General features: G+C 41.0%; 1 pseudogene; it reads left to right on the top strand.

Moving 5' to 3' along the window:
* Window positions 1-205: 205 nt before the first annotated feature.
* Window positions 206-1,291, top strand: LOC106988249 (ubiquitin-like-conjugating enzyme ATG3; annotated as a pseudogene).
* Window positions 1,292-15,951: the final 14,660 nt, after the last annotated feature.

Raw genomic sequence — 15,951 nt, 5'->3', positions numbered from 1 at the left:
AGTACTTATTTAAAGGGCACAGGGATTTGTTAATGTTGGCTATGGCAATTCATAGTAGCATAGAAAGAACTCTGAGTGTGGAGATTTCATGTCTGTCTTCAGCCACTTGTTAGCTATGTGACATCACTTAACCTCTCTGAACTTCATTATCAGTATCTATAAAATGATAACATGATTTGAGTGATATGAATGTGCGTATGTATGTATATATATACACATATATAGAAATACAAACCATGACACTTCTCTGACTTTTCTAAGTGGCTATTTCAGAAAGGCATGGGAAGTGGCTGAGTACCTGACTCTGGTCCTCAAGGAATCAAAGTTTGGGGGAACAGGTGTTATCAACCCAGAAGAGTTTGTGGCAAGCTGGAGAGCACTTAGCCCACGACTGTCCAACACGGTAATGGGCTACAGGGAAAGAATTGAAAGTGAAGGCATACCTACCAACAGGCAAACAATTTTGGGGTCACCAAAAATGTGCCATGCTACAATACAAGCGATGCAAATAGATGGAATATTCACCTGACTTGGAAGCTATCATTGAAGAAGATGCTGGTGATGGGGGATGGGTAGCTACATGTCAAGCACAGGTATTGCAGGAATTACTGAAGCAGTTAAGGAGATTACATTGGAAAGCAAGGACAGCATAAAACTTCAAGATCGCTCAGTAGGATTGAAGAGGAGGAAGAGGAAGATGAAGAAGCTTCAGATATGGAAGAATGGGAAGAAAGTGGATTGTGGGAAACAGATGAAGCTTCCCTAGACACAAGGAAAATAGTAGAATTAGCTTGTGAAACCAAAACTGATGCTGCCAACCCGAACTTACGACCAGACACTGTGACTATGGTTGTTCAGCTGTGATGAGCAAAGGTAGCCTTTAACAGTTGAACACATGTGTGAAGACATCACTCAACATCAGGTGAAGAAAACAGTGACCATTGAAAATCAGCCTCATCTCCCACCACCTCCTATGTGTTCAATTCACCCATGCAGGCATACTGAGGCAATGAGGAAATCGTTAAGACCGTTGCAGGAGGGGAGAACTTGGTGTTCATACACATTTTCTTATTTTCTTGAAATTTGTACAGTCTGTCATTCCAACAGAATATGGCTACACAAGACCCTTCACAATGTAAGGAGAGAGCATAGGGTCTATCCTAATTATTCATTCTATTTTTTAAAGAATTAATGCAGAGATGTGACCATTGACCATATTCACCAATATGTACAATGTCTCTAATAAAGGGACTTGTGTGTTTATGCATTAAATTTTAAAAGTTCCACCAAATGGCTATTTTACTGATGATCTGTGTTAAACAATTTAAGAATGTCTTTGATAATCTTCTAATAATTTCTGTATTTCTGATCTCCAGAGTAATGGAGAAAGTCTCATACTTGCCAGCACTAGTACAATGCAAAACATATAATAACTGTCATTAAAATGTAGCCAACAATACATAGCAAAAATCCAAAACATGTGACTACATGGTAATATATAAAAACAAACCAAAAAAAACCTTTCTTTTTTCATTTCTTAGAGAACATCTAATATTGTTCTTTCTCTCCCATGATCTGTATTATGATCCAGAGAAGCTCTTTATTACTCTAATTTTTATTAATAGCCCACATTTCCTCTATAAGCCCATCATCCCTAAGTTTTTTTTTCCATGTTGATTTCTGTTCTGATTCTTATAATTTTATGTCCAGTTCCTCTTTATATCTCTACTTGGATGTTTCACAGCTTCCTCGAACACCACAGTTCCAAAATCTGCACTTATCATGTTTCCTTGCCAAACTATTCCTCCTCAAGTGTTTCTACTGCAACAATTGGCCAAATATCCACTCATACGCACGTGACAGAAATCTTGCAGTCATTCTTGACAACTCCCTGCCCCTCATGTGCCCTATTTGCTGATTATTCTTTTAAAATGTGTCTCTAATTTATCAATTTCCCTCTACTCATTTCCACTATCAACGATACCCGTGTGAACCATCCATGCCTCTTTCTTTTCTTTCTACACTGAACTTGGCCCTTTGCCAAGCTGTTCAAACTCAAACTTGAATGTCATTTTCTTCTTAAACCTCCCAGGAATGCTACTTTTTAAGAATAAACCATCCTATGACTAGCACCTCTGGGTTTTTTATATATAAAGGGGTAAGTTCGAGGGAGTGGGGTGGCTTTCTAGTGGAAGTAAGGGAGGAAACTTCTCTTGGAGATGCATTGGCATGGGATATGTTACCCCTGGCCTCATCCACTGTCACATCTCTCTCATGGCCACTGATCCCTCGAAAGCACTGATTCCTGCCCAACTTCTTATCTCACCTTACGTCTTGCTTCCCCTCCCTCACTGCATTGGAGCCTCATTGCCTAGCTCCGCCTTTGCCTTCTTCAAATGTACCAAGTTCATATGCACGTTTGCTGCTTTTCCCTCTGCCCATACCCTTCCTTATACCACCCTTCTTCTAAATTCCCTGTCCTCCCCACCCTCACCATCTTTCTAGTTTCTGTTTAATTATCGGTTCTTCAGTGAAGGTATCCTCTCTCTAGGTCAGATCCTCCTCTTGAATGCTGTCAAGTACCTGAACTTGTCAGTTGTAATACTTACCACAGTTGTAGTGACATGATGTTTAGAAAGCCTTTTGTTTGAAGCCCACCTCACTCATTATGGTCTACATCCAGGAGTGCAGGAACCAAGTCAGTCTGGTTCATCCCTGAACCCTCAGTGTCTAATGTAGAACTGGGCACATAGCAGGTGCTCTGTACAAATTTGTTGAATAAAGAAATTACTGAGTCTATTTAGACCACCCTTTTCAAACTCCCTATCAGTTCTCAAAAAAGACCAATAATTTTAAATGTAAGTGGTATCTCTTAAGGACAGTAAATGAAACACTTTCCTTCCAATGTCAGATTTCCTAATTGTTTATTAAACTGAGAAAGGGACCTGTTCTTCAGATCTCACACCATAGAATTTTTTGGAATATAAAAAAATACTTACTTTTAAGTATGTTTTAAAATTTAAATGCTTCTCATTGTTTAAGAATCCTCTAATTCTATGTAAGTGATCAATAGTCCAAATTTATTAAATTGTAGGTATCATTTTCTAACTTTTCCTGGAAGTTTGATTTTACTTAAATCCTCTTGCAATTATTCAGTTCCAAACATTTATTAGATACCTATTATGTGCCCAAACCTCAGCTATGTGCTGTAAATGGAAGATAGCATTTTTTGAGGAGCTCATACTCCGGTAGAGTAAACCAATAAATAAATACATTCACACACACACCCCTGTAAGGTAGTTAATAAGAGATACTAAGATAACTACGTATATGGTGCTGTGGTCACGTAAAAGACAACTGCAGATCAGAGATATTCACAAATAAGGGGAAGCATTGGGGCTGCTCTTTTGTACGAATGGAAAGTTACCAAAGAGTGATTTCCTCCAGTCATTCAGGAAGAAAAATCACAGCAGGAGTGAAGGCATGAGATGGTTCACACATTTAACTATTGCCCTGCAGGATTCAGGCTCAGTAAACAGTCCTGCCTCCTTTATGAAACACTTCTCCATGTCCGTGGTGAGCAACTCTCCTGAAATATAACATCAAATTCATTTGATTCTCAAACTAGTTGATCTCATGAACGGCCAATCCCGATTTCTCTCTGGACACCTATCACTATGTGCAACTTGCCAGCAGTCAAAAAATACAGACACCTCCTCCTGTAGAGATATACTTTAATGATCCATCAGTGACTGTACTATAACTCATTCATAAAACCCCAAAGCATTAAAAGCTCCATCTTCATTATTACCCGATGTCTTACAGGCACCTAAGTCAACACTTCAAAATGACTCCCTGCAAGTTTGCAAGACCCAGTGTTTCTTCAAGGACATCCAAGAATACATTCCCTGAAAGGAATCTGCTGGAAGCTGCCTAGCATAACCGAAAAAATGCTTTTTAATATTAAGAACCCTGTATTTCTCACATTCTACTACTTCCATCCTGGAAATAAAAATGTTTCCAAAGGACTTAGTTGGAAAAGGAGAGAATCAATTTCTTCCAAAGATTATAGCGCTTCCAAACACTTAAGGGTGTCTCTCCCTCCCTTTGTCTCTGGATAGATAGATGGAAAAATTAGAGGTGGATAGATAGATGTAGTGCTATAGACAGCAATAGAGATAGAAAGAAAGGTAGACATCATCCTTCAGAAAGCTGGGTTTTGTTTTTTTTTTTCATCATGAATAAAATGCAGAAGAATTGGTTTGGGCCTCAAAAGAAAGAATTTTTAAACACATTTATTTCCTTATAAAATTAAAACGCCATTAAAAATTAACTGCCAGAATTAAATCCATGAAACCTTTAAGAGCAGCAAGCATATGGTCTGAGAGAAGCCTGCCTCCGCTCTCCCACCCATCATAGGGTCCCAGCTGAGAGAAAGAAGAGACCATCTGAGTCCCAGCTACATAGAGATCCTAACAGACCTCTGCCACTGACTTTTCAGTTGACTTTATTCCACATGTCCCCAAAGAAAAGTCTTCCCTTTTAAAAATCATTTAATTTGTATATTTAAGACCGCTTAGAGATATGCTTTTGTCAAGAATGCTGCTGAGAAAAAAAAAAAAAAAAAAAGACAACTCTTTTGAGACTGCAAGTTTCCTGCAGCTTGAGCCGGCCACACACACTCAGCAGTAACCATGGACCGGAGAAGCCTGGACTTGAACGGATGCCTTGATTCCGAAAGGGCCCTAAGTGACGAATCCCGTTCATACGTTCCCCAACACCAATTTCTCCCCTTCTGAAGTCGTCACGGGGCTTCATGTCTTTCACTCTGGTCTGTTTTACCTTTAAAACGTTGCATTTGCAAACAGTTTATTTTTTCGTCAGCTGTAATCAGTTTTTGAATTCTGTTGTGTTTTATTTTTTTTTTATCCAAGTATGGTTCTCATGGTGTAGTAAATGACATTAGGCTTTTGTAAATTCTTGCAGAATATAACAGATCATTGGTTTTATAACACAGTCGCTGCTTTTGCATTCTGATGAGATTATTAGTAGCAGCCTAGAATACAACATCCTCGCATACTGTTAGTTAAAAAAAAATAAAAGTTTACTAAATGGTCTCTTGTCAACTGTATCTGAAAATCATTATAGTTTCTGTGTTTCCTCTACATGAAGGGGCTCTTCAGCAAGCTGGTGGGTTATGTCAACACGAGGTTACAAAATTATTATCCCGGCTCTGTCTGTTTCAGTGGGGCTTACGCCATGCATTAGCATTCCTATTGTAAATCTCGGGGGCTTAGGTATTTGTACATCAGGTGTAGAACCATTGCAGTGTTCGCACAGAGGATGTTCAAAGCCAGTCGGCCTAGTGGTAGCTTTCACTGGGAACAATTTCTGAGGGGGGGGAAGAAACACACTGGGGCTTTTCCGATTTGCCATCTCTCCATAACATAGATTAGCCCTTTGGGGTGTTCTGTGGCCTCCTGTAGAGAGATTTAAAATCCATTCTATTAATAAAATTAAATGTTTTTCCCTCTTGGGCCCATAGTCTATAATGCAAATGAGCTACGTGTGATATTTAAGGGGCAAATGGTCCTCCACGCGCTGCAGCGTGGCGGCGGCGCGGAAGCAAGAAGCGCGAGACGTGCGAGCGGAAGTGCCCGGCACAGACCAGGGAGCAAAACGTTCCCTTCCGCGTGTGCGTTCCCTTTTCAGGGCTGAAACAATGACATTTGAAAATTGCCTCTTGCATGTGCACCTTACCTTTCTCTCCATACCACTCTACCCACGCATATCTGCTCTCTGCGTTAAGATCATGACATTCTGGGCTTCAAATTGATACAATGCCAAATAAAAAGCTATCCTGTGAGCGGTAATGGTTCTCTAGAAGTCACGGCATTCCACATAGTCAATAATATAAATTTTTAAATGTGTAAATGCATGCTAAAATGAGAGATCTGATTTGCTTCAGTAGTTCTGGCCTCTGAGACACATAATACAGTGTTTTAAAAACCTGCTTGCATCTAGTTTGCATTTTACCTGAAAATGGGAATAATGAGAATGATGAATTTTGTAAAAACTTCACATTCTGCTTTGAAATCTCCCCTCCCCCATGAAAACTTCAAAAGCGAATCAATTTCTCCCTCTTTTTGCTTTTTCTTTTCTTTCTTTCTTTTTTTTTTTTCAGTTTCTGGGTGTATCTTTGTTTTATTAACCCTTTAATATTGAATAATGTTTAAAATTAAGATTATTCTCTTTGGAATTGTAATCATATTCTTCCTATTCTTTTGATTTAGCTGTGTTTAGCTAGGGACACTCCCCATCAGGTTTATTTATCATTCATATTTAAGAATGAAAATTATTCTTGACAATGCAAGTTCTTTTCAAAAATATTTACTCATGAGTGACTATAACTTGTTTTATTAAACCAGTTTGTGTAAATGGAAGACTAAAAAAATCAAATAAAAAGCAACTCCCACGGATCAAGATTTCAGGACAAGCTGCAGAAACTGTGCTAGGTACTAGGGCCAAGGAGACCAATATGAGGAACTAAAGTTGGTTGCAATCTAATGGGCAAGTAAAAAAAGCCAATTACACCACAATATATGAAATGCTCTATGCTATATAATCGGAAAGTATATTTTTCCTGAATATCAGTATGATCCAGAATGCCACTGTGGACCATCACACATTCAGGGCAGAAGCAGTCCTCCTCACCCAGAGATAACAAAGCTCAAGCTCTAAATCTAAACAGATAAGGGTTTATATCGTGCCTCCCACACTTGCTGTGTGATTTAGACCAAAATAATTAATTAACTTCACTTTGTGTTTTTCTTCTGTGAAAATGGAGCCATATTCAGTTCTCTATTCTGTCTGGTAAATATGTTCCTTTAAGTTCATTTTGCTCTCTCCTTATTTATAAAATTAAATAACAGATTATGAGGGTGATGAATTTGATCAAAAGCATTCACATATCTGTTTACCTGTAGAAGTGGAAGTTTGTTCCGTTCATTGAATGCAGTGTGTCCTCAGAAACATCATGTGACTGCTCAGAAAATCTGTGCCGTTTTACCCTGGAGCTGTGGTCTCTTTTTTTTTTTTTTTTTCTGTGTGAATGAGTACATTGTGCTGTTTTCCTAGGTGCCCATCAGCATAGGAAAATCAGAGTGGTCTCCAACGAACAGCCAGGGTTGTGAGTCAAGGCCCCTGATCTCTGCATTGACCCAGGCTTCATGTATCAGTCTTGTGCTGGGACCCTCTCTGCTGATCTATCCTCCTGCAACCCTGATGCCAAGCCTTCCTATCTCTCCTACTCCCGGTTAGAATATGTTTCCTTCCTTTCCTGGTCCATTGGGGCTGTTATAACAATACCATGGATTGGGTAGCTTATAAACAACATTTATTTCTCCCAGTTTTGGAGTCTGGAAGTTGATTATCAAGGCACCAGCAGATTCAGAGTCTTATGAGGACCTGCTTTCTGGTTCATAAATGCTTTCTTCTACTGTGTCCTCACATGGCAGAAGGGGTAAGGGAGCTCTCTGGGGCTTCCTTTATAAGAGCACTAATACCATTCATGAAGGGTCCACTCTCATGATCTAATCACTTCATGCAGGCCCCACCTCCTAAGGCTACCTCACTGGGGATTCCGTTTCATTATGTGAATTTTGGGGGAACACAAACATACACTCAATAGCACCTCCTTTCACTTAACCATCACAACACACACACCACATTCCACATACACACAGTCAACCCTTCTCATGAAAATTCTTTAGAAACATTGATTCAATAAATATGTTTTTTTAATGCTTATTTATTTATTTTGAGAGAGAAAGAGGTAGAGAGCAAGTAGGGGAGGGGCAGAGAGAGAAGGAGAGAGAGAATCCCAAGCAGGCCCCGTACTGTCAGCACAGATCCTGATGTGGGACTTGAACTCACGAACCATGAGATCATGACCTGACCCAAAACCAAGAACCTGACATTTAGCTAACCGAGCCACCCAGGAACCCCAACAAATATGTTTTATGTGCTTCTATGTGCCAGGCACTGTGCTAGGCAACAGGCATATAAATTAAGTAAGAACAAACTTGGCCTTGAGAACACTGACTTCATCCCATACAGCAGAAGACAGCAGACAAATAAGTGAATAGACAACCAAAATATTTTGAGACTATGATTAGTACTTTGAAGGAAATAAAGAGGGTGCTGTACCAGCAGATAACAACATTTACTCCAAAGGCGTGGACACAGAAACCCTTTCTTTCTGAGGAAAAGATATTCAAAAAAAGACCTAAAGATTGAGGAGAAGCCAAGCAAGTGAAGAGCTAGAGGGAAAGTCTTTTCAAAAATTTTTTTAACATTTATTTATTTTTGAGAGAGAGAAAGACAAGAATGCACGTGGGGGGAGGGGTAGAGAGAGAGGGAAACACAGAATCTGAAGCAGGCTCCAGCCTCTGAGCTGTCCACACAGAGCCTGACAAGGTGTTTAAACCCACAGACTACACAATCATGGCCTGAGCCGGAGTCAGAGGCTTAACAGACTGTCACCCAAGCACCCGGAGGGAAAAATCTTCTCAGAATGGAGGCAGAGCCAGTACAAAATCCTGGAGTAGGGGAGCGAAATGAAAAAGTTTCATGAGCCCCCTAAGATTCAGTGCAGCTGCTGGAGGTGGAGACAGGTACTTAAGACCCAGAACACGCAGGGTTTTACAGACCTTGGGGGATGGAGGGGAGAGTTGTGTCATGTCTTAAACACAACAGAAAACAAATGCAGGTGGTTAAACAGCATGGAGACCTGCTCCAATTTTTTAAAGGAGAACTCCACAGTTTGAGTGAAAAGGGGAGCATAGGAAAATCAGACTTACAGGAAGGAGTTCAGTTTGGAGGTTGTAGGAGCTTTCCAGAAACTAGGATGTGAACTGGGGTTGGGGCAGGAGGTGGAATTAGGGTTGCAAAGATCGAATTGATCCGGGATATATGGACATAGAACCTAAAAAAAAACTGAATGACAAATTTGGGCGAAGGAGTGGAGGGGAGAAGGGAAAGCAAGAGATGAAAGAAATGAAGACTCTCCTGATGACTTGGGAGTCCTGGACGGATACCTGAGTAAACAGCGTATTTCCTAAGATGAGGGAGACTAGGGAGGGACGGTTTCAGGAGATACTGACAGTGAGCACGTAAACTTTGAAATGGGTGTGGGAATTCATGTGAAGATGTCAAGAGGGCACTACCCATCAGGGTTCTGTGTGTTCCACCTACCTGTTCACCAACACACCAAACTGATCACATCAGAAAACTTAAAAGTAACCGCTTAGGTGACAATATGACCCCGTATTGCATCTCTTTGGTGTGTTGGCTACGCGTGATTTTCATATGTCAGGATGGCTCATTACTGTCAGGGCCAACACACTGTATTAAATGCTTATCATGAAGCTCAGGATAAGGAATGTCTAGCTGGGAGATGATTGCAAAAGGCTGAAGGAGTCAGTGCCAAATCTGTAGATCAATGAGGAGGTCTCATGACCTAGAATCTGAAAAATGAGAGGAACCCAGCCATCTGGAGAGAGGTGACATGGTCAGTGTCTAGTGTGCATTGGTAAATACTATGAAAATGGTCTCACCAGGTTCCAGAAATGTCAAACCAAAGATATTTTCCCTGTAATATGGATCAAATGGTGCTGCATAGGGGAAACTGTTGGGGGGGGGGGGGTAGGGAGGAGATGGGGAGGGAAATTCCACAATTACATCCTTGATTCTTCTAAAAGAAGAACATCGCCACATGCAAATTTTATCAAAGAAAACTATAAAATGTTGCAGAACCATTCCTTTCAAATGAATATAAGATGCTAATTGGTGATGTATGTAGTCCCAGAGATGCTTGACATGCAAGGAGTGAGTGAAGTAAGACAAAGCATTTGTGTGGGCCATCTGGAAGGGCATACCACACTCCTGCATGTGATGAGAAAGTGGAATTAAACAGAAACTTTGGAAACCAAGGTCTAAATATGCACAGCTGCGGGTGCTTCTATCTTTTTCACGTACCGAGACCCTGGCGAGAAACCCCTCCATGCGCCTAGAGATCGTGGCGACCAAATGAAACAGAACCCGACTCTCCCCTGCACCGCGAGGATTATCACCACCCCTTGCGCAATCCGGCATCCCTACAGCTTTCCCAAGCACGCAGGTTGTGTTCCTCGGGGACTTCACATGTAGAACTTAAAGCTTTGCCCCGGCTTACTCTCGAAAGCAGGTATTTGATCTCGCGTGTAACAGATGTACAGAGTATTTAGATTTCCAGGATGAAGACGCTTCCTACACGCACACGCACGCACACGCGCAAATATTTTCCACGAACACTAAACAGCATCTACAAGATGGACGTATTTGTTTGCTCTATAACTGCCTGAGAGAATTTTTTTGAAATAGGCACCAAAAGAACAAAAGTGAAAAGTGTGATGTTTTTATTCATTTCAGCTTATGAATTGAATTTTCAAAAATTAACCTTGAGGGTAACATCTCCTCCTTGGGATAAAAGTTTGCCTAACTGTTGTACAAAGAAATGTCTCAGTCTCTAAGGAGAACTAGTCAAATTTTGAAACACTATTTGATAGCAAAGAACTGGCCTCTAATACTTGAAAATGGGCCATAAAATCCGGTGATCCATTTTTTTAAATTAATGATTTGGTTTTTGGTGAGGAAGCACAGGCAGTACGCAGTGTTGAGAGAGACAGCAAGGAAGAGAGCGATTCAACAGCACCGAGATCCCCCAAACTGAGTTGTTTAGATGCTCAGCCCTGTGTTCTGCACTCCAAGGTGGCGTTTTCTTCCGAACTCTTGTCATTTACGTCCTTGTTCTGAAAAGTTTCAAGATTTCTTCAGCCCACAGCTGGTTAAAAGACAAACGAACCCAAAGCACAAATACAAACACCTGGGAAATTGCATCTCTGCGATCAATCTACCTCTTCTTAAATACATTTTGTTTGTTTGCCTATCTGAGTGTAAGCCCCAAGGCAAGAACTGTGTCTTTTTAATGTCTTCTGCGGCACCAAGCATATTGTAAAAGCTGAGGCAGTGATAAACAATAATAATAATGCCATTCAAAGGGAATGCTGACTCAAATAGCATGAGTTTAAGCCTAATGGTTTAGACACTTGGAGTTGAGAAAAGATATGGCACTCGAGCCAATTTATATAATCCAAATCTGCTTCCAAAACCTGAATCATTCGCTTCTCTGTTTGGCTTGCACATTTTTAAAACTGTGACAATGATAGTAGTCTTTGCCGCCCACTCTCCCTCAAAAAGAAAGAAAGAAAGAAAGAAAGAAAGAAAGAAAGAAAGAAAGAAAGAAATACCCAAGTGTCCTAAAGCAAAAATGTATTCAAATATTTACTAAGCACCAACTGTATTCATAGTGTGACAGGCATTAAAGACACAAAGGTGGACAAAACACACCTCCCACTCTCTCAGATCTCGTAATTCATAGGTAGATCGTGAAAGAGTTAAGAGAAGGGGGAACTAGGAGACTTTTTAAAATGCATGTGTGAAAAACCATGCCCTGTAGATCATAATGAAATGTACTCATTTGAAATGGATGGTCTATTCCTAAGAACATAGCTGCATGGGTCAGCTCTTTGGAGGGAAAATGCAAGACTGATTTTTCTGCACTCAGGGAGTAGGGACTGACTGAAGAATATGCTGAGCGCCTTCTTCACTCACCCACTTCAGTTACTGCAAGGTTCATGAACAATGAAGTTCCTACCAGTGAAGTGTCCACTTCCTCTGGATAAAGGCTTCGAGTTGGCAGAAGACATCTCCTTAATACAAGTCTAAGAGTGGCTCTACCTTAAAAATATTCACCTCCTACCTACACAGTCAGCTGAACTGTTTATCAGATGAGCTATCTGCCATTTTTCCAGAGTTGGAACCTGAAAGAATAAGACAGGATCCATAGGCTTTGAAGGAGCAAATAGTGGGATGTGGGAGCCTCAGGGCAAAGCACACAGTTGTAAGAACACTGAAGAACATGACACTGAAAAGAAGCAAAGAGATGCTTTAAGAATGGGATTTAGGAGGGCACCTGGGTGGTTCAGTCGGTTAAGTGTCCGACTCTTGGTTTCAGCTCAGGTCATGATCTCACAGTTCATGAGTTCGAGTCCCACATCAGGCTCCATGCTGACAGTGTGGGCCTGCTTGGAATTCTCTCTCTCCCTCTCTCTCTGCCTCTCCCCTGCTTGCTCTCTCTGTCTGTCTCTCAAAAAAATAAATTAAAAAAAAATTAGAAAAAAGAATAGGATTGGGATTTAGGAATGGCATAGGGGGAGTAGGGGAAAACTTGCTTAATTCATCCAAACTTCCCAGTTCAAAACTTGAAATGTTTTTTCAAGATGGATTAGGCGCTGCTCAATATTCTGAAACTAAATTCATCTAAGTTTTACATAATGAGATTCAGCTTACCAACTCTGCTTTTCTAACTGGAATCCTTGGCACAATTGCCACTCATGATTTTTTGTGAGTCAGAAGATTCAAGGAAATTTGAAACTACAGAGTCTTAAGAAACTAAAAGGTAGAAGTAGGATGTGTTGCCTGAGAACTTTTCATATTCTGAATGTTATGGACTGAATCGTGGCCCCATTCCCCAAATCCATATGTTGTATCCCTAACCCTCCATGTAATTATGTTTGGAGATAAGCCCTTTAGAGAGGTGGTTAAGGGGAAATGGGGTCATAAGCATGGAACCCTAATCTAGTATGACTGGTGTCCTTACAGGAAGAAGAGACAGTAGGGATCCCTGCACATAGAAGAAAGGTCATATAAGGACACAACCAAAGATAGCCATCTGCAAGCCAAGGACAGAGGCCTCAAGAAGAACCAAACCTGCCAACACCCTGATCTTGGACTTCCAGCCTCCAGAATTGTGAGAAAAAATTTCTGTTGTTTAAGCCACCCAGTCTGTGGTATTTTGTTATGGTGGCCCTCGTGGACGACTACACTGAACTTCGGTGATTACCAAGAAGGAAAATTGCTCCTCATAAAAGAGAAGATATCACCAATATGCTATGAGGAGAAAGAGGTGCAATCACAGAGAGAGCAACTTAGAGTCACAAGTAGCAATTTTTCAGGAGGGTGAAGCAATGCCAGGTACAAGCGAGTTTCTGCAAAATCTACTTCTGACTTCCCTTCTCTCAGCAACACACATCTGATGCTGAGTCATCCTAAGACCAACAGGAATATATTGAAAATGCTCCTAAAGATTATAATACATGAACTCCCTCCCTCTCTCACCCTTCCAGATATTCATCACCAAACTGCTGGATATTTAGGAGCCCTAACTGCCTGTGTAGTGATTGTTCCAAGCAGTCTGCTGATTAGCAGAATGCCAACCATGAGCCTCAGCTGTGCAAAAACAGAGTTGTCTTAATCTCCTTTTCTGTCCACAATGCCAAAGCAAGACCAGAGGCACAGGACAAAACCAGAAATGCGAAATGTCTCCACATGAGAGGAGATTGTCTACATGTCCGAAGTGGAACATCCACACAATAGATGAAACTTATAGCCAACCTCACCTGGATTTGGAGATGGGGATACTAAATTAATTACAGGCCCACAAAGTAAAAAATGAAGCCTCCTATGGTTTCTTTGTTCAGTTAGCCCCCACATTTCTATTCCTTAGTGGAAACTCAGAGATCTCGCCCACATCTGAGTTCTCCTCTACTTTGTGGGCATTCAGTTAGGTTACCTTTTCCAGCCTCTGTTCCAGTTAGGAATGGCCATGTGACTAAGGGATCCCACCAAAGGATATGAATGGAAGTGACATGAGCTACTTCCAGGCCCACCAAAGAGCCTTATTTCTTAGCTGAAGTGAAAGAATGCTTGGAGGACTTGAATGAAGGTAAATCTCATGACGGGAAAAGCCTGGATGCTTGGATGATGGCCTAGACAAGCAACCCACCAGCCTCCCAGATCCAATAGACTGGCATGAGTAAGAAATAACCTTTCATTTTATGAAACCATTTATACTGTGAAGTTATTTATTAGAACAGCAGACTGACTTTAACAACACTTGTTTAACTTAGAAGCAGCAGAGAGTTTTGTTCTTTTTTGCCAATGAATTCAGGATTTTTCATTCTAAGGAAATGATAATCAAGCTAAACAATTTCATACTCACACTCATCTTTCCATAGCTCTGAGTCAATGCCCACGCAAGGCTAAAGGGTAACTAAGCTGATGGACCTAACAATTTGTTGATGGAATGTAAAGCAAGGGTCACAGTGATCTTTCACAGTTGAGTGATGTCTTTCTCCAAAGAGGTGTGCATGTTGTATTCATTCCATCAGAGTCCCTCTCCCTTATGGGCCTTGCCACATGGAATCTTCTTATAATTCCCCTTTCTATAAGCAATTACTGAGTATCCCTTGATGTGGACATAATCATACATATTTGGGTGTGATAGGCCTATACTCTGAACTATGACACTGCAGCTTAATTACGGCCTGGACATGTTTGTGGGATAGTAGCAAAGTCATAGCAAGTGTGTAAGATTCCTGCTACACAAGTGAACTATTCCTGCTTGAGAGAGCAATTCTACAAAGAATGCATTTTATTAACCTCTCAATTATAATCTCCTGCTCCCAATTTACAGGAAGAGTAAAAGGAAGAACTGAATATTCTCCAATCCCTTTGTTCCCATCTGGGTTTTCACACACTCATTGGAATAAAGAAATCTGGAAGCAATGAAAGGGTGCCTAGATCTCTGGGGTGTGTGTGTGTGTGTGTGTGTGTGTGTGTTAACTGGGTGGTAGCTAGATAACACTTCTGGGAAAAATGAAAAGTAAGCCAGCAAAGTAGCAATGGGTGTATGAATATTCCACCCAATCTCTCGCCTTTTGCAAACAAATGACTGTACAACCCTGCACAATAGTATCACAGATATTATTAATTGGGATGAGCCATATTGTTTGATAAACTTTTATTATAAATAAGAATATTTGAATTTTTTCACTAGTAATAACCAATAACATTTGTTTAGAACTTGATAGTCCACAAAACACTTTGCATAAGCATTATCTCAAAGCAGACATTTTTTGGTGACCCACATCACATCCCCTTGGCCCATATTTGATTTCAGAGCAGCTGTGGTAAACATTTCCATGGACTTCCTCTGCCACCATCCTTGCTCAAACGCAAGCAGCAACTTCCTTCCTTTTTTCTGCCTCAAGACTTTCTCTAAAGCCACACAACACAACCACAGCCAGGAAGTGTGGGCATGGGGCAAGGGAATAATATCCCTGTGGCAGGGCTGAACCCATAACTAATGAGATACAGCCATCAGTGGACAAATATCCCAACATCCCATGTTTTGGAGAGATAAGTTCTGGGGTGTACCCTCTATGCAATCCTCAGAAGGCTCCCAATGGAGATTAAGACCTAGTAGCCCACAGCAAGAACCAATGAATAGTGCACATGTATTATCTTTCCTACTTTCCTATCTTCTTCCTGCTCTATCAAGACTGCTTCCAGGGATCACCTCCCAATAAACTACGTGCATCTAAATCCTTTACTCAGGATCTTCTTCAAGGTAACCTTACTGAGGTTCTCATTTAGTCTTGGTTCCTACAATAAAAGCCCCAAGCATTAAGATATGTACAAATTACATTTGCAGTAAAAAGAAAGAAGCTCAAGGCGAATTGGGGTAGCCCATGCTCCATCTGCTGAATGGTTAGGGGCTGCTAATGAAAGGACTGGCAGAGGTACACCTTGTGTTCAGGGCAGAAATGCACCAGGCTGAGTGGAAGCAGGAATGCTTCCTAGGAGGCCAGCTCAGCATTGCTTCACTATCACTCCCAGCCACTTTCCATCACCAAAGGAAATCAACTGGCCAAGACCAACACCACTAGGATGGGAGGGACTGCAAGCGCACATGGCAAAGGGTGTGGATAGAGGGAGAGGAGAAGAGTT

The sequence above is a fragment of the Acinonyx jubatus genome, chromosome D3 (genome assembly GCF_027475565.1).
Source record: "Acinonyx jubatus isolate Ajub_Pintada_27869175 chromosome D3, VMU_Ajub_asm_v1.0, whole genome shotgun sequence".
In the NCBI taxonomy this organism is placed as follows: domain Eukaryota; kingdom Metazoa; phylum Chordata; class Mammalia; order Carnivora; family Felidae; genus Acinonyx; species Acinonyx jubatus.
Note: the sequence above shows the minus strand (reverse complement) of the source record. Positions and strands in the feature narration are given on the sequence as shown.